This window comes from Stegodyphus dumicola, chromosome 7 (genome assembly GCF_044657685.1).
Source record: "Stegodyphus dumicola isolate Sdum_Otavi_A_Nest chromosome 7, ASM4465768v1".
Classification (NCBI taxonomy): Eukaryota; Metazoa; Arthropoda; class Arachnida; order Araneae; family Eresidae; genus Stegodyphus; species Stegodyphus dumicola.
This window is the reverse complement of record NC_140774.1, coordinates 140,848,868-140,869,076: the sequence shown is the minus strand read 5'-3', so window position 1 is coordinate 140,869,076 and position 20,209 is coordinate 140,848,868. Positions and strand designations below refer to the sequence as shown.

The 20,209-nt window shown below is 33.1% G+C and overlaps 7 non-coding genes across 7 annotated transcripts; all 7 read right to left on the bottom strand.

The window, feature by feature from the left end:
* Positions 1-2,790: 2,790 nt before the first annotated feature.
* Positions 2,791-2,863, bottom strand: TRNAV-AAC (transfer RNA valine (anticodon AAC)). The gene has a single exon. It is a non-coding gene; the product is annotated as a tRNA-Val (tRNA).
* Positions 2,864-2,954: 91 nt separating this feature from the next.
* TRNAV-AAC (transfer RNA valine (anticodon AAC)) lies at positions 2,955-3,027 on the bottom strand. Its single transcript has one exon. It is a non-coding gene; the product is annotated as a tRNA-Val (tRNA).
* Positions 3,028-7,732: 4,705 nt separating this feature from the next.
* TRNAV-AAC (transfer RNA valine (anticodon AAC)) lies at positions 7,733-7,805 on the bottom strand. Its single transcript has one exon. It is a non-coding gene; the product is annotated as a tRNA-Val (tRNA).
* Positions 7,806-7,896: 91 nt separating this feature from the next.
* Positions 7,897-7,969, bottom strand: TRNAV-AAC (transfer RNA valine (anticodon AAC)). Its single transcript has one exon. It is a non-coding gene; the product is annotated as a tRNA-Val (tRNA).
* Positions 7,970-12,842: 4,873 nt separating this feature from the next.
* Positions 12,843-12,915, bottom strand: TRNAV-AAC (transfer RNA valine (anticodon AAC)). The gene has a single exon. It is a non-coding gene; the product is annotated as a tRNA-Val (tRNA).
* Positions 12,916-17,621: 4,706 nt separating this feature from the next.
* Positions 17,622-17,694, bottom strand: TRNAV-AAC (transfer RNA valine (anticodon AAC)). Its single transcript has one exon. It is a non-coding gene; the product is annotated as a tRNA-Val (tRNA).
* A 91-nt stretch (positions 17,695-17,785) lies between these two features.
* TRNAV-AAC (transfer RNA valine (anticodon AAC)) lies at positions 17,786-17,866 on the bottom strand. Its single transcript has one exon. It is a non-coding gene; the product is annotated as a tRNA-Val (tRNA).
* Positions 17,867-20,209: the final 2,343 nt, after the last annotated feature.

The following is a 20,209-nucleotide window of genomic DNA, read 5'->3' as shown; positions in this document are numbered from 1 at the left end:
AAAATATTATCTTCCAAGCATCAGTAAGTTGTCGTTCAACAAAGTGGGGATATTTCATTTTTTTCATTCAAATTTATTCTGTTATAATTTAACAAATTAAGAAATTTAAAAGCAGTAAGCAAAAGTTCATTTAAATTGTTATTAATTTCTATATAAAAAATTACACTAACAGATTCCATTAAAATCATCTTTCTCTATATATACAAAGAAGAGTGTCCGTTTGTTTGTTTGTGTGCGCGTAATTTATAGAAAGATTACGATTTATCACGATCTTGAAGAAATTTTGCGAAGTTCACATTCATAACCAAAGGAAGTTATTAAGATTTATAAGGTTTCGAAGAAATTTCTAAGAAATTAAAAGATTTCGGAAAATCACCCTACGGAGTCACTACTCAAAGAATTTGACATTCATTGTAGGTTCAGGTCGCCGTTGTTGAGTTTTCGCTATCAGTGAAAATCATAATGCTAAGTGAAAAATTTATAATTTTTTAACGAATATAAAAATTAATGCTTTCTACATAGTTTCAAATTTGAAATCGCATCACTAATCTCAACAGTCACATCAAACTTGCGTTCCCTTTTTTAGTTCTTACTAACACCGGTAGAGGGCGCCATGTTCTTATGTTTTTCCTGATGAGAACTGTGTAGACTGTAGAAGATTTTTGTAGAAGATTAAAGGGCTTCTCTAAAATCCCTTTTTTTACGAATCTTTCAGAAACGGAGGAGAAAGTGGTAGAGATGGACGAAGATTTTCGGAAAGCTCATTTCCGGAGGGGGGAGAAATTAAAAAAAAAAAAATACAAAATTAAGGAAAATTCTGTACGCCAAAGGGGCGTTTTTAACGATTTCTGTATTACCTTAATATATTAAATATCATATTCTTCTCACTAAAACCATAAAATTCAGTTCAACAACAATAACGCAAAATAATTTTAAAATGAGCATATCTTTAGAATTTCCACTACACAGTCTCGTGCGCAGGAAATTCCCCCCCCCCATACAGTGCTGCCATTGCTCGCTCTGAAATCGTTGAGTTTGTTAATCAAAAATTTGTTAAAGTGTTACAAAATATGAAATCGATAAAAAACAGATTCCAAATTTGGGCTTTCAGATGCCATATTCAGGTGGAAACGTACGTTATTGAAAATTTAATGGCTCTAACTACCGTTGCCTTAGCACAATGCAATCATATATACATTCATGCAGATTCTTCATCATGTAATTTCTTTAAATATAATTAAGGGCTCTAATATTTGGTGGCAATAATTTGAAAAGTGAACCGACATTTTCAATGAACCAACGAAAATCCCAAAACAAAATTAAGAGTCCTTCTGGGGAACAAATTGCCCCTTTGGACTAAAACGACATAACCGATAACAAAGCAAGTATCAGTTCTTACTAAAACCATTACAGGGAGCCGTGCAGTTAGTTCTACAACAATACAGTTGAAGCCTGGTAAAATTTTATAGAATTCATCTTGAACCAGAACATTGCTGTTTACGTGAAATCTCGAAAAACTTTCCCCATTCCCATAAATGAAGCCTTTTCACTCTGCGTAAACCACAAGCAACGTCGGGTACTTCAGATTGTATGTAACATTAATTATTACGTACATTATTATCATGTGTATCTGTATATTACAGGAATTTTCAGTTATTAATATTTTATTCAATGCGGTATTTTCCCATGGATGTGAAAAATTAAACAAATTAATTTATTTTCAGTGTTTAAGAACTTGGTCCCTAAAGTAAGTTTTTAAAAACTTTACAAAAATTTATTTGATAAGAGATAATTTTTTAAAAAAAAAAAAAAAAAAACTTGTGGTAGTTTAATACAATTTTTTTCCGAAATTCATTTGCGAGTTTTGGCACAAAAATTGCTTAAATGCTTCTTAAAATCCTCTAACTTATCGATTTTAAAATATTACGTCGATTAATTTCTACACGCTTATCTGGTATTTTTATATGCAATTGGGCCAGTCTTTATTATTTACGATATTAACACGTCAAGTGTGAAGTCAGTCACCGATGGCTGACAGATCGGATAGCTTCGGTGACTGATGACTGACAGCACACTTGTCGTTTAGGCTTCTTCAGTTACTGTTGACTGGCGATATGCAAGCAGCTTAAAAAATTATATACTTCTCAGATCTATCTTATAACAAATTCTAGCTAGAATATCGATGAAACCGGATATCGACGGTTAACGGAAAGGACAATAAAACTAATTTCGAGCTTAAAAGAGGTAAATCTGAAATTTTATATAAACGTAAGTGCATTTTCAAATTTCGAAATCATTTCTTTATATAAGTTTATTAACTTCATATCTACGGTGAGTTTAAATGATAACGGCTTGTGCGCGAAAATCTGAGGAACACTCTAAAAATTATTAAAAAAAATTAGATTTGCACCCACCACATTCCGAACATGGGACTTTCCGTGTGTTAAGCGGATGTGATAACCACTACATCATGAGTGCACGTGTTAGATGTATCCCCAGTCAGTTAAAAATATAAACACTTGCTTTCTAAAAATTAAATTAATGCTCTATTATACACAATCAGTTCAAAATATAAATACTTGCTTTTCAAAAGAAAAATTAGCACTGTCATTTAAAAACTTAAAGTTGTACCCACCAGGTTTCGAACCTGGGACCTTCCGCGTGTTATGCGGATATGATAACCACTACACCATGTGCACACATACAAGATGATCTTATTAACTTTCATTTGATAGTATAAATACTTGCTTTTCAAAAATAACTTTAGTAGTTTAAATAAAAAGTTGACGTTGTACCCACCAGGTTTCGAACCTGGGACCTTCCGCGTGTTAGGCGGATGTGATAACCACTACACCATGGGTACACATGCGAGATGTTCTTATTAACAATCATTTCATAGTATAAATATTTCTTTTCAAAAATAAATTTAGTATTGTCAAATAAAAAGTTGAGATTGTACCCACCAGGTTTCGAACCTGGGACTTTCCGCGTGTTAGGCGGATGTGATAACCACTACACCATGGGTACACAAACAAAATGTTCTTATTAACAATCATTTCATAGTACAAATACGTGCTTTTCAAAAGTAAATTTAATACTGTCAATTAAAAAGTTTATTGTGTTCTTTTTATTAAATTTAAACTGTATTGATGGATTTTATCAATTAAAACTTTGGAATAATTTGAATACCGCTTCCGAAAATTATTTTAGAAGATAAGCAATTTTTTAACCCCTTCGAGCCGGGTAGCGAAAACGCGCGCTTATCGCGGAGGCCGGCAGTGTCTTCCCCGAGCATCTCTCCAAGGCCGAGGGCTTTTTTACTACTAAGCCTAAATCCATGAAATTTCCGAAGTATCAACGCATTGTTTAACAATGCTCTATAGAGTATTTAAACGGCTTATGCTTTATAGATGTTTATATATATATATACTTTAATTACCTTATTTCTTGTTTAAATGCATATTTTACACATTTTATTTTAATTACTCACCATTTTATGACTTTTAACATTATATATCTGAAAACTAAATATATTACTTAAAATTCTCATTTCGTATGAAAAATTTTAAAACAGGGATCTACACACAGTCCTACGTTACATTCCTTGAACTCGTAATAACTCATTTGCCGTTTTGGACGATTTTTCCGGGAATGTGAACAAACGAAGCACCGTCGTCTCATTTTCTTATCAGTCTCTTCTGAACAAAGTTTTGGAAAATGTCTTTCAGTTAATCTTTCAGAATCAATATCAGAATATCAGAATTTCAGAATCAATATCTGAAATATTTTGCATCATTTCTGCTATTTCATGCTCTGTTAAACATTTTCGACGCTTCGACATTGAAACGGTAAAAACAGAAAGAATTCACGTCTAACAAGATCTAATTATTTTCTAAAAACTGAACTGTAAACCGAAATACTCGACGCTTTAGCGCATATAAAACTTCTACTTACATTAAACAACTACCACGTGCGAATAAAGTGCAATTTAAAGAGACGTCATAAATCACGCCATTCGGAAACATTTAGTTCCCCGTTTGTTTATATAATAAAAAACACGTGTACGTGAGTCATGCTTCTCTCATTTCGAGTAGAATGTCTAATGTACATGTATCTGAAACCATATGGACATACAGTGCCATCTTGTGGCATAAATTATAGTTTGAAAAACGTTCCAAGGTACTGGCACAAATACGTGACATTCGGTAGAAAACGCAACTTTTCTCTGGCACGCCTGCGTGTCGGCCGGTAGATAAGTGCGTTCGTTGCTGGCACGTATACGTGACAGTCGGCGCGAAGGGGTTAAGTCTATTTTCGTGTAAAATAAAGAAAAAATGTTTTAAGGGCTAATTTTAACATATATAAGAGCTCAAGTAATAATCTAAAATGATACCAAAAATTACGATGCTAGAAGCAAAACTTTTGTTTTTCTCATTTTTGTTTTAAAATTAGCCTTAGCGATGCAAAACCTCCGTCCTGTACGGTGACTACCTTCGATTCTCTTTCGTCCCGCACGAGCATCTTAAACAAAGGTGCGCCGTCGCGAAAAGGTTAAGCTTTAGTTAGGGTTAGCATTAGTATCAGTTATCAGTAAAGGCATTCGAGACAAATCATTAGGGGACTGAAAACAAGGATTGGACGTTTTACACGACACAGGTACGTTTGCTGGTGATTTTCATTTAAAGTATTATTTGATTCATTGAAGAATCGGGATTTACTAGCATACATATATTTTACGCTAATTTATCGAACTTTTGGTTGAAAACTCAGGGATATAAAAGCTTTGCGTTGCCACTTTGCAAAGTGCAAGATATTTCTGTTACAAAATTAATCAAAATACTCGGCAATTTAAAAGAAGTGTGTTACCACTCGCCAAAACGTTAAACGAATTTAATAAACATTCAGGGATTTAAGAGAAATATGTGTTGCCTCTATCCGAATTAAAATATTATCTTCCAAGCATCAGTAAGTTGTCGTTCAACAAAGTGGGGATATTTCATTTTTTTCATTCAAATTTATTCTGTTATAATTTAACAAATTAAGAAATTTAAAAGCAGTAAGCAAAAGTTCATTTAAATTGTTATTAATTTCTATATAAAAAATTACACTAACAGATTCCATTAAAATCATCTTTCTCTATATATACAAAGAAGAGTGTCCGTTTGTTTGTTTGTGTGCGCGTAATTTATAGAAAGATTACGATTTATCACGATCTTGAAGAAATTTTGCGAAGTTCACATTCATAACCAAAGGAAGTTATTAAGATTTATAAGATTTCGAAGAAATTTCTAAGAAATTCAAAGATTTCGGAAAATCACCCTACGGAGTCAATACTCAAAGAATTTGACATTCATTGTAGGTTCAGGTCGCCGTTGTTGAGTTTTCGCTATCAGTGAAAATCATAATGCTAAGTGAAAAATTTATAATTTTTTAACGAATATAAAAATTAATGCTTTCTACATAGTTTCAAATTTGAAATCGCATCACTAATCTCAACAGTCACATCAAACTTGCGTTCCCTTTTTTAGTTCTTACTAACACCGGTAGAGGGCGCCATGTTCTTATGTTTTTCCTGATGAGAACTGTGTAGACTGTAGAAGATTTTTGTAGAAGATTAAAGGGCTTCTCTAAAATACCTTTTTTTACGAATCTTTCAGAAACGGAGGAGAAAGTGGTAGAGATGGACGAAGATTTTCGGAAAGCTCATTTCCGGAGGGGGGAGAAATTAAAAAAAAAAAAATACAAAATTAAGGAAAATTCTGTACTCCAAACTGGCGTTTTTAACGATTTCTGTATTACCTTAATATATTAAATATCATATTCTTCTCACTAAAACCATAAAATTCAGTTCAACAACAATAACGCAAAATAATTTTAAAATGAGCATATCTTTAGAATTTCCACTACACAGTCTCGTGCGCAGGAAATTCCCCCCCCCCCATACAGTGCTGCCATTGCTCGCTCTGAAATCGTTGAGTTTGTTAATCAAAAATTTGTTAAAGTGTTACAAAATATGAAATCGATAAAAAACAGATTCCAAATTTGGGCTTTCAGATGCCATATTCAGGTGGAAACGTACGTTATTCAAAATTTAATGGCTCTAACTACCGTTGCCTTAGCACAATGCAATCATATATACATTCATGCAGATTCTTCATCATGTAATTTCTTTAAATATAATTAAGGGCTCTAATATTTGGTGGCAATAATTTGAAAAGTGAACCGACATTTTCAATGAACCAACGAAAATCCCAAAACAAAATTAAGAGTCCTTCTGGGGAACAAATTGCCCCTTTGGACTAAAACGACATAACCGATAACAAAGCAAGTATCAGTTCTTACTAAAACCATTACAGGGAGCCGTGCAGTTAGTTCTACAACAATACAGTTGAAGCCTGGTAAAATTTTATAGAATTCATCTTGAACCAGAACATTGCTGTTTACGTGAAATCTCGAAAAACTTTCCCCATTCCCATAAATGAAGCCTTTTCACTCTGCGTAAACCACAAGCAACGTCGGGTACTTCAGATTGTATGTAACATTAATTATTACGAACATTATTATCATATGTATCTGTATATTACAGGAATTTTCAGTTATTAATATTTTATTCAATGCGGTATTTTCCCATGGATGTGAAAAATTAAACAAATTAATTTATTTTCAGTGTTTAAGAACTTGGTCCCTAAAGTAAGTTTTTAAAAACTTCACAAAAATTTATTTGATAAGAGATAATTTAAAAAAAAAAAAAAAAAAAAAGTTGTCGTAGTTTAATAGAATTTTTTTCCGAAATTCATTTGCGAGTTTTGGCACAAAAATTGCTTAAATGCTTCTTAAAATCCTCTAACTTATCGATTTTAAAATATTACCTCGATTAATTTCTACACGCTTATCTGGTATTTTTATATGCAATTGGGCCAGTCTTTATTATTTACGATATTAACACGTCAAGTGTGAAGTCAGTCACCGATGGCTGACAGATCGGATAGCTTCGGTGACTGATGACTGACAGCACACTTGTCGTTTAGGCTTCTTCAGTTACTGTTGACTGGCGATATGCAAGCAGCTTAAAAAATTATATACTTCTCAGATCTATCTTATAACAAATTCTAGCTAGAATATCGATGAAACCGGATATCGACGGTTAACGGAAAGGACAATAAAACTAATTTCGAGCTTAAAAGAGGTAAATCTGAAATTTTATATAAACGTAAGTGCATTTTCAAATTTCGAAATCATTTCTTTATATAAGTTTATTAACTTCATATCTACGGTGAGTTTAAATGATAACGGCTTGTGCGCGAAAATCTGAGGAACACTCTAAAAATTATTAAAAAAAATTAGATTTGCACCCACCACATTCCGAACATGGGACTTTCCGTGTGTTAAGCGGATGTGATAACCACTACATCATGAGTGCACGTGTTAGATGTATCCCCAGTCAGTTAAAAATATAAACACTTGCTTTCTAAAAATTAAATTAATGCTCTATTATACACAATCAGTTCAAAATATAAATACTTGCTTTTCAAAAGAAAAATTAGCACTGTCATTTAAAAACTTAAAGTTGTACCCACCAGGTTTCGAACCTGGGACCTTCCGCGTGTTATGCGGATATGATAACCACTACACCATGTGCACACATACAAGATGATCTTATTAACTTTCATTTGATAGTGTAAATACTTGCTTTTCAAAAATAACTTTAGTAGTTTAAATAAAAAGTTGACGTTGTACCCACCAGGTTTCGAACCTGGGACCTTCCGCGTGTTAGGCGGATGTGATAACCACTACACCATGGGTACACATGCGAGATGTTCTTATTAACAATCATTTCATAGTATAAATATTTCTTTTCAAAAATAAATTTAGTATTGTCAAATAAAAAGTTGAGATTGTACCCACCAGGTTTCGAACCTGGGACTTTCCGCGTGTTAGGCGGATGTGATAACCACTACACCATGGGTACACAAACAAAATGTTCTTATTAACAATCATTTCATAGTACAAATACGTGCTTTTCAAAAGTAAATTTAATACTGTCAATTAAAAAGTTTATTGTGTTCTTTTTATTAAATTTAAACTGTATTGATGGATTTTATCAATTAAAACTTTGGAATAATTTGAATACCGCTTCCGAAAATTATTTTAGAAGATAAGCAATTTTTTAACCCCTTCGAGCCGGGTAGCGAAAACGCGCGCTTATCGCGGAGGCCGGCAGTGTCTTCCCCGAGCATCTCTCCAAGGCCGAGGGCTTTTTTACTACTAAGCCTAAATCCATGAAATTTCCGAAGTATCAACGCATTGTTTAACAATGCTCTATAGAGTATTTAAACGGCTTATGCTTTATAGATATTTATATATATATATACTTTAATTACCTTATTTCTTGTTTAAATGCATATTTTACACATTTTATTTTAATTACTCACCATTTTATGACTTTTAACATTATATATCTGAAAACTAAATATATTACTTAAAATTCTCATTTCGTATGAAAAATTTTAAAACAGGGATCTACACACAGTCCTACGTTACATTCCTTGAACTCGTAATAACTCATTTGCCGTTTTGGACGATTTTTCCGGGAATGTGAACAAACGAAGCACCGTCGTCTCATTTTCTTATCAGTCTCTTCTGAACAAAGTTTTGGAAAATGTCTTTCAGTTAATCTTTCAGAATCAATATCAGAATATGAGAATTTCAGAATCAATATCTGAAATATTTTGCATCATTTCTGCTATTTCATGCTCTGTTAAACATTTTCGACGCTTCGACATTGAAACGGTAAAAACAGAAAGAATTCACGTCTAACAAGATCTAATTATTTTCTAAAAACTGAACTGTAAACCGAAATACTCAACGCTTTAGCGCATATAAAACTTCTATTTACAATAAACAACTACCACGTGCGAATAAAGTGCAATTTAAAGAGACGTCATAAATCACGCCATTCGGAAACATTTAGTTCCCCGTTTGTTTATATAATAAAAAACACGTGTACGTGAGTCATGCTTCTCTCATTTCGAGTAGAATGTCTAATGTACATGTATCTGAAACCATATGGACATACAGTGCCATCTTGTGGCATAAATTATAGTTTGAAAAACGTTCCAAGGTACTGGCACAAATACGTGACATTCGGTAGAAAACGCAACTTTTCTCTGGCACGCCTGCGTGTCGGCCGGTAGATAAGTGCGTTCGTTGCTGGCACGTATACGTGACAGTCGGCGCGAAGGGGTTAAGTCTATTTTCGTGTAAAATAAAGAAAAAATATTTTAAGGGCTAATTTTAACATATATAAGAGCTCAAGTAATAATCTAAAATGATACCAAAAATTACGATGCTAGAAGCAAAACTTTTGTTTTTCTCATTTTTGTTTTAAAATTAGCCTTAGCGATGCAAAACCTCCGTCCTGTACGGTGACTACCTTCGATTCTCCTTCGTCCCGCACGAGCATCTTAAACAAAGGTGCGCCGTCGCGAAAAGGTTAAGCTTTAGTTAGGGTTAGCATTAGTATCAGTTATCAGTAAAGGCATTCGAGACAAATCATTAGGGGACTGAAAACAAGGATTGGACGTTTTACACGACACAGGTACGTTTGCTGGTGATTTTCATTTAAAGTATTATTTGATTCATTGAAGAATCGGGATTTACTAGCATACATATATTTTACGCTAATTTATCGAACTTTTGGTTGAAAACTCAGGGATATAAAAGCTTTGCGTTGCCACTTTGCAAAGTGCAAGATATTTCTGTTACAAAATTAATCAAAATACTCGGCAATTTAAAAGAAGTGTGTTACCACTCGCCAAAACGTTAAACGAATTTAATAAACATTCAGGGATTTAAGAGAAATATGTGTTGCCTCTATCCGAATTAAAATATTATCTTCCAAGCATCAGTAAGTTGTCGTTCAACAAAGTGGGGATATTTCATTTTTTTCATTCAAATTTATTCTGTTATAATTTAACAAATTAAGAAATTTAAAAGCAGTAAGCAAAAGTTCATTTAAATTGTTATTAATTTCTATATAAAAAATTACACTAACAGATTCCATTAAAATCATCTTTCTCTATATATACAAAGAAGAGTGTCCGTTTGTTTGTTTGTGTGCGCGTAATTTATAGAAAGATTACGATTTATCACGATCTTGAAGAAATTTTGCGAAGTTCACATTCATAACCAAAGGAAGTTATTAAGATTTATAAGATTTCGAAGAAATTTCTAAGAAATTAAAAGATTTCGGAAAATCACCCTACGGAGTCAATACTCAAAGAATTTGACATTCATTGTAGGTTCAGGTCGCCGTTGTTGAGTTTTCGCTATCAGTGAAAATCATAATGCTAAGTGAAAAATTTATAATTTTTTAACGAATATAAAAATTAATGCTTTCTACATAGTTTCAAATTTGAAATCGCATCACTAATCTCAACAGTCACATCAAACTTGCGTTCCCTTTTTTAGTTCTTACTAACACCGGTAGAGGGCGCCATGTTCTTATGTTTTTCCTGATGAGAACTGTGTAGACTGTAGAAGATTTTTGTAGAAGATTAAAGGGCTTCTCTAAAATCCCTTTTTTTACGAATCTTTCAGAAACGGAGGAGAAAGTGGTAGAGATGGACGAAGATTTTCGGAAAGCTCATTTCCGGAGGGGGGAGAAATTAAAAAAAAAAAAATACAAAATTAAGGAAAATTCTGTACTCCAAAGGGGCGTTTTTAACGATTTCTGTATTACCTTAATATATTAAATATCATATTCTTCTCACTAAAACCATAAAATTCAGTTCAACAACAATAACGCAAAATAATTTTAAAATGAGCACATCTTTAGAATTTCCACTACACAGTCTCGTGCGCAGGAAATTCCCCCCCCCATACAGTGCTGCCATTGCTCGCTCTGAAATCGTTGAGTTTGTTAATCAAAAAATTGTTAAAGTGTTACAAAATATGAAATCGATAAAAAACAGATTCCAAATTTGGGCTTTCAGATGCCATATTCAGGTGGAAACGTACGTTATTCAAAATTTAATGGCTCTAACTACCGTTGCCTTAGCACAATGCAATCATATATACATTCATGCAGATTCTTCATCATGTAATTTCTTTAAATATAATTAAGGGCTCTAATATTTGGTGGCAATAATTTGAAAAGTGAACCGACATTTTCAATGAACCAACGAAAATCCCAAAACAAAATTAAGAGTCCTTCTGGGGAACAAATTGCCCCTTTGGACTAAAACGACATAACCGATAACAAAGCAAGTATCAGTTCTTACTAAAACCATTACAGGGAGCCGTGCAGTTAGTTCTACAACAATACAGTTGAAGCCTGGTAAAATTTTATAGAATTCATCTTGAACCAGAACATTGCTGTTTACGTGAAATCTCGAAAAACTTTCCCCATTCCCATAAATGAAGCCTTTTCACTCTGCGTAAACCACAAGCAACGTCGGGTACTTCAGATTGTATGTAACATTAATTATTACGAACATTATTATCATATGTATCTGTATATTACAGGAATTTTCAGTTATTAATATTTTATTCAATGCGGTATTTTCCCATGGATGTGAAAAATTAAACAAATTAATTTATTTTCAGTGTTTAAGAACTTGGTCCCTAAAGTAAGTTTTTAAAAACTTCACAAAAATTTATTTGATAAGAGATAATTTTTTTAAAAAAAAAAGTTGTGGTAGTTTAATAGAATTTTTTTCCGAAATTCATTTGCGAGTTTTGGCACAAAAATTGCTTAAATGCTTCTTAAAATCCTCTAACTTATCGATTTTAAAATATTACCTCGATTAATTTCTACACGCTTATCTGGTATTTTTATATGCAATTGGGCCAGTCTTTATTATTTACGATATTAACACGTCAAGTGTGAAGTCAGTCACCGATGGCTGACAGTTCGGATAGCTTCGGTGACTGATGACTGACAGCACACTTGTCGTTTAGGCTTCTTCAGTTACTGTTGACTGGCGATATGCAAGCAGCTTAAAAAATTATATACTTCTCAGATCTATCTTATAACAAATTCTAGCTAGAATATCGATGAAACCGGATATCGACGGTTAACGGAAAGGACAATAAAACTAATTTCATTAGTTCAAACTCGCATTAAAAGAGGTAAATCTGAAATTTTATATAAACGTAAGTGCATTTTCAAATTTCGAAGTCATTTCTTTATATAAGTTTATTAACTTCATATCTACGGTGAGTTTAAATGATAACGGCTTGTGCGCGAAAATCTGAGGAACACTCTAAAAATTATTAAAAAAAATTAGAGTTGCACCCACCACATTCCGAACATGGGACTTTCCGTGTGTTAAGCGGATGTGATAACCACTACATCATGAGTGCACGTGTTAGATGTATCCCCAGTCAGTTAAAAATATAAACACTTGCTTTCTAAAAATTAAATTAATGCTCTATTATACACAATCAGTTCAAAATATAAATACTTGCTTTTCAAAAGAAAAATTAGCACTGTCATTTAAAAACTTAGGGTTGTACCCACCAGGTTTCGAACCTGGGACCCTCCGCGTGTTAGGCGGATGTGATAACCACTGCATCATGTGCACACATACAAGATGATCTTATTAACTTTCATTTGATAGTATAAATACTTGCTTTTCAAAAATAAATTTAGTAGTTTAAATAAAAAGTTGACGTTGTACACACCAGGTTTCGAACCTGGGACCTTCCGTGTGTTAGGCGGATGTGATAACCACTACACCATGGGTACACATGCGAGATGTTCTTATTAACAATCATTTCATAGTATAAATATTTCTTTTCAAAAATAAATTTAGTATTGTCAAATAAAAAGTTGAGATTGTACCCACCAGGTTTCGAACCTGGGACCTTCCGCGTGTTAGGCGGATGTGATAACCACTACACCATGGGTACACATGCGAAATGTTCTTATTAACAATTATTTCATAGTAGAAATACATGCTTTTCAAAAGTAAATTTAGTACTGTCAATTAAAAAGTTTATTGTGTTCTTTTTATTAATTTTAAAGTGTATTGATGGATTTTATCTATTAAAACTTTGGAATAATTTGAATAGCGCTTCCGAAAATTATTTTAGAAGATAAGCAATTTTTTAACCCCTTCGAGCCGGGTAGCGAAAACGCGCGCTTATCGCGGAGGCCGGCAGTGTCTTCCCCGAGCGTCTCTCCAAGGCCGAGGGCTTTTTTACTACTAAGCCTAAATCCATGAAATTTCCGAAGTATCAACGCATTGTTTAATAATGCTCTATAGAGTACTTAAACGGCTTATGCTTTATAGAAATTTATATATATATACTTTAATTACCTTATTTCTTGTTTAAATGCATATTTTACACATTTTATTTTAATTACTCACCATTTTATGACTTTTAACATTATATATCTGAAAACTAAATATATTACTTAAAATTCTCTTTTCGTATGAAAAATTTTAAAACAGGGATCTACACACAGTCCTACGTTACATTCCTTGAACTCGTAATAACTCATTTCCGTTTTGGAGGATTTTTCCGGGAATGTGAACAAACGAAGCACCGTCGTCTCATTTTCTTATCAGTCTCTTCTGAACAAAGTTTTGGAAAATGCCTTTCAGTTAGTTTTTCAGAATCAATATCAGAATATCAGAATTTCAGAATCAATATCTGAAATATTTTGCATCATTTCTGCTATTTCATGCTCTGTTAAACATTTTCGACGCTTCGACATTGAAACGGTAAAAACAGAAAGAATTCACGTCTAACAAGATCTAATTATTTTCTAAAAACTGAACTGTAAACCGAAATACTCGACGCTTTAGCGCATATAAAACTTCTACTTACAATAAACAACTACCACGTGCGAATAAAGTGCAATTTAAAGAGACGTCATAAATCACGCCATTCGGAAACATTTAGTTCCCCGTTTGTTTATATAATAAAAAACACGTGTACGTGAGTCATGCTTCTCTCATTTCGAGTAGAATGTCTAATGTACATGTATCTGAAACCATATGGACATACAGTGCCATCTTGTGGCATAAATTATAGTTTGAAAAACGTTCCAAGGTACTGGCACAAATACGTGACATTCGGTAGAAAACGCAACTTTTCTCTGGCACGCCTGCGTGTCGGCCGGTAGATAAGTGCGTTCGTTGCTGGCACGTATACGTGACAGTCGGCGCGAAGGGGTTAAGTCTATTTTCGTGTAAAATAAAGAAAAAATGTTTTAAGGGCTAATTTTAACATATATAAGAGCTCAAGTAATAATCTAAAATGATACCAAAAATTACGATGCTAGAAGCGAAACTTTTGTTTTTCTCATTTTTGTTTTAAAATTAGGGTTAGCGATGCAAAACCTCCGTCCTGTACGGTGACTACCTTCGATTCTCTTTCGTCCCGCACGAGCATCTTAAACAAAGGTGCGCCGTCGCGAAAAGGTTAAGCATTAGTTAGGGTTAGCATTAGTATCAGTTATCAGTAAAGGCATTCGAGACAAATCATTAGGGGACTGAAAACAAGGATTGGACGTTTTACACGACACAGGTACGTTTGCTAGTGATTTTCATTTAAAGTATTATTTGATACATTGAAGAATCGGGATTTACTAGCATACATATATTTTACGCTAATTTATCGAACTTTTGGTTGAAAACTCAGGGATATAAAAGCTTTGCGTTGCCACTTTGCAAAGTGCAAGATATTTCTGTTACAAAATTAATCAAAATACTCGGCAATTTAAAAGAAGTGTGTTACCACTCGCCAAAACGTTAAACGAATTTAATAAAAATTCAGGGATTTAAGAGAAATATGTGTTGCCTCTATCCGAATTAAAATATTATCTTCCAGCATCAGTAAGTTGTCGTTCAACAAAGTGGGGATATTTCATTTTTTTCATTCAAATTTATTCTGTTATAATTTAACAAATTAAGAAATTTAAAAGCAGTAAGCAAAAGTTCATTTAAATTGTTATTAATTTCTATATAAAAAATTACACTAACAGATTTCATTAAAATCATCTTTCTCTATATATACAAAGAAGAGTGTCCGTTTGTTTGTTTGTGTGCGCGTAATTTATAGAAAGATTACGATTTATCACGATCTTGAAGAAATTTTGCGAAGTTCACATTCATCACCAAAGGAAGTTATTAAGATTTATAAGATTTCGAAGAAATTTCTAAGAAATTAAAAGATTTCGGAAAATCACCCTACGGAGTCAATACTCAAAGAATTTGACATTCATTGTAGGTTCAGATCACCGTTGTTGAGTTTTCGCTATCAGTGAAAATCATAATGCTAAGTGAAAAAATTATAATTTTTTAACGAATATAAAAATTAATGCTTTCTACATAGTTTCAAATTTGAAATCGCATCACTAATCTCAACAGTCACATCAAACTTGCGTTCCCTTTTTTAGTTCTTACTAACACTGGTAGATGGCGCCATGTGCTTATGTTTTTCCTGATGAGAACTGTGTAGACTGTAGAAGATTTTTGTAGAAGATTAAAGGGCTTCTCTAAAATCCCTTTTTTTACGAATCTTTCAGAAACGGAGAAGAAAGTGGTAGAGATGGACGAAGATTTTCGGAAAGCTCATTTCCGGAGGGGGGAGAAATTAAAAAAAAATATATAAAATTAAGGAAAATTCTGTACGCCAAAGGGGCGTTTTTAACGATTTCTGTATTACCTTAATATATTAAATATCATATTCTTCTCACTAAAACCATAAAATTCAGTTGAACAACAATAACGCAAAATAAATTTAAAATGAGCATATCTTTAGAATTTCCACTACACAGTCTCGTGCGCAGGAAATTCCCCCCCCCCATACAGTGCTGCCATTGCTCGCTTTGAAATCGTTGAGTTTGTTAATCAAAAATTCGTTAAAGTGTTACAAAATATGAAATCGATAAAAAACAGATTCCAAATTTGGGCTTTCAGATGCCATATTCAGGTGGAAACGTACGATATTCAAAATTTAATGGCTCTAACTACCGTTGCCTTAGCACAATGCAATCATATATACATTCATGCAGATTCTTCATCATGTAGGTTCTTTAAATATAATTAAGGGCTCTAATATTTGGTGGCAATAATTTGAAAAGTGAACCGACATTTTCAATGAACCAACGAAAATCCCAAAACAAAATTAAGAGTCCTTCTGGGGAACAAATTGCCCCTTTGGACTAAAACGACATAACCGATAACAAAGCAAGTATCAGTTCTTACTAAAACCATTACAGGGAGCCGTGCAGTTAGTTCTACAACAATACAGTTGAAGCCTGGTAAAATTTTATAGAATTCATCTTGAACCAGAACATTGCTGTTTACGTGAAATCTCGAAAAACTTTCCCCATTCCCATAAATGAAGCCTTTTCACTCTGCGTAAACCACAAGCAACGTCGGGTACTTCAGATTGTATGTAACATTAATTATTACGAACATTATTATCATATGTATCTGTAAATTACAGGAATTTTCAGTTATTAATATTTTATTCAATGCGGTATTTTCCCATGGATGTGAAAAATTAAACAAATTAATTTATTTTCAGTGTTTAAGAACTTGGTCCCTAAAGTAAGTTTTTAAAAACTTCACAAAAATTTATTTGATAAGAGATAATTTTTAAAAAAAAAAAAAAGTTGTGGTAGTTTAATAGAATTTTTTTCCGAAATTCATTTGCGAGTTTTGGCACAAAAATTGCTTAAATGCTTCTTAAAATCCTCTAACTTATCGATTTTAAAATATTACCTCGATTAATTTCTACACGCTTATCTGGTATTTTTATATGCAATTGGGCCAGTCTTTATTATTTACGATATTAACACGTCAAGTGTGAAGTCAGTCACCGATGACTGACAGTTCGGATAGCTTCGGTGACTGATGACTGACAGCACACTTGTCGTTTAGGCTTCTTCAGTTACTGTTGACTGGCGATATGCAAGCAGCTTAAAAAATTATATACTTCTCAGATCTATCTTATAACAAATTCTAGCTAGAATATCGATGAAACCGGATATCGACGGTTAACGGAAAGGACAATAAAACTAATTTCATTAGTTCAAACTCGCATTAAAAGAGGTAAATCTGAAATTTTATATAAACGTAAGTGCATTTTCAAATTTCGAAGTCATTTCTTTATATAACTTTATTAACTTCATATCTACGGTGAGTTTAAATGATAACGGCTTGTGCGCGAAAATCTGAGGAACACTCTAAAAATTATTAAAAAAAATTAGAGTTGCACCCACCACATTCCGAACATGAGACTTTCCGTGTGTTAAGCGGATGTGATAACCACTACATCATGAGTGCACGTGTTAGATGTATCCCCAGTCAGTTAAAAATATAAACACTTGCTTTCTAAAAATTAAATTAATGCTCTATTATACACAATCAGTTCAAAATATAAATACTTGCTTTTCAAAAGAAAAATTAGCACTGTCATTTAAAAACTTAGGGTTGTACCCACCAGGTTTCGAACCTGGGACCCTCCGCGTGTTAGGCGGATGTGATAACCACTGCATCATGTGCACACATACAAGATGATCTTATTAACTTTCATTTGATAGTATAAATACTTGCTTTTCAAAAATAAATTTAGTAGTTTAAATAAAAAGTTGACGTTGTACACACCAGGTTTCGAACCTGGGACCTTCCGCGTGTTAGGCGGATGTGATAACCACTACACCATGGGTACACATGCGAGATGTTCTTATTAACAATCATTTCAAAGTATAAATATTTCTTTTCAAAAATAAATTTAGTATTGTCAAATAAAAAGTTGAGATTGTACCCACCAGGTTTCGAACCTGGGACCTTGGGACCTTCCGCGTGTTAGGCGGATGTGATAACCACTACACCATGGGTACACATGCGAAATGTTCTTATTAACAATCATTTCATAGTACAAATACATGCTTTTCAAAAGTAAATTTAGTACTGTCAATTAAAAAGTTTATTGTGTTCTTTTTATTAATTTTAAAGTGTATTGATGGATTTTATCAATTAAAACTTTGGAATAATTTGAATAGCGCTTCCGAAAATTATTTTAGAAGATAAGCAATTTTTAACCCCTTCGAGCCGGGTAGCGAAAACGCGCGCTTATCGCGGAGGCCGGCAGTGTCTTCCCCGAGCGTCTCTCCAAGGCCGAGGGCTTTTTTATTACTAAGCCTAAATCCATGAAATTTCCGAAGTATCAACGCATTGTTTAATAATGCTCTATAGAGTATTTAAACGGCTTATGCTTTATAGATATTTATATATATATACTTTAATTACCTTATTTCTTGTTTAAATGCATATTTTACACATTTTATTTTAATTACTCACCATTTTATGACTTTTAACATTATATATCTGAAAACTAAATATATTACTTAAAATTCTCTTTTCGTATGAAAAATTTTAAAACAGGGATCTACACACAGTCCTACGTTACATTCCTTGAACTCGTAATAATTCATTTGCCGTTTTGGAGGATTTTTCCGGGAATGTGAACAAACGAAGCACCGTCGTCTCATTTTCTTATCAGTCTCTCCTGAACAAAGTTTTGGAAAATGTCTTTCAGTTAATTTTTCAGAATCAATATCAGAATATCAAAATTTCAGAATCAATATCTGAAATATTTTGCATCATTTCTGCTATTTCATGCTCTGTTAAACATTTTCGACGCTTCGACATTGAAACGGTAAAAACAGAAAGAATTCACGTCTAACAAGATCTAATTATTTTCTAAAAACTGAACTGTAAACCGAAATACTCGACGCTTTACCGCATATAAAACTTCTACTTACAATAAACAACTACCACGTGCGAATAAAGTGCAATTTAAAGAGACGTCATAAATCACGCCATTCGGAAACATTTAGTTCCCCATTTGTTTATATAATAAAAAACACGTGTACGTGAGTCATGCTTCTCTCATTTCGAGTAGAATGTCTAATGTACATGTATCTGAAACCATATGGACATACAGTGCCATCTTGTGGCATAAATTATAGTTTGAAAAACGTTCCAAGGTACTGGCACAAATACGTGACATTCGGTAGAAAACGCAACTTTTCTCTGGCACGCCTGCGTGTCGGCCGGTAGATAAGTGCGTTCGTTGCTGGCACGTATACGTGACAGTCGGCGCGAAGGGGTTAAGTCTATTTTCGTGTAAAATAAAGAAAAAATGTTTTAAGGGCTAATTTTAACATATATAAGAGCTCAAGTAATAATCTAAAATGATACCAAAAATTACGATGCTAGAAGCGAAACTTTTGTTTTTCTCATTTTTGTTTTAAAATTAGGCTTAGCGATGCAAAAAATCCGTCCTGTACGGTGACTACCTTCGATTCTCTTTCGTCCCGCACGAGCATCTTAAACAAAGGTGCGCTGTCGCGAAAAGGTTAAGCATTAGGTAGGGTTAGCATTAGTATCAGTTATCAGTAAAGGCATTCGAGACAAATCATTAGGGGACTGAAAACAAGGATTGGACGTTTTACACGACACAGGTACGTTTACTGGTGATTTTCATTTAAAGTATTATTTGATTCATTGAAAAATCGGGATTTACTAGCATACATATATTTTACGCTAATTTATCGAACTTTTGGTTGAAAACTCAGGGATATAAAAGCTTTGCGTTGCCACTTTGCAAAGTGCAAGATATTTCTGTTACAAAATTAATCAAAATACTCGGCAATTTAAAAGAAGTGTGTTACCACTCGCCAAAACGTTAAACGAATTTAATAAACATTCAGGGATTTAAGAGAAATATGTGTTGCCTCTATCCGAATTAAAATATTATCTTCCATGCATCAGTAAGTTGTCGTTCAACAAAGTGGGGATATTTCATTTTTTTCATTCAAATTTATTCTGTTATAATTTAACAAATTAAGAAATTTAAAAGCAGTAAGCAAAAGTTCATTTAAATTGTTATTAATTTCTATATAAAAAATTACACTAACAGATTTCATTAAAATCATTTTTCTCTATATATACAAAGAAGAGTGTCCGTTTGTTTGTTTGTGTGCGCGTAATTTATAGAAAGATTACGATTTATCACGATCTTGAAGAAATTTTGCGAAGTTCACATTCATAACCAAAGGAAGTTATTAAGATTTATAAGATTTCGAAGAAATTTGTAAGAAATTAAAAGATTTCGGAAAATCACCCTACGGAGTCAATACTCAAAGAATTTGACATTCATTGTAGGTTCAGGTCGCCGT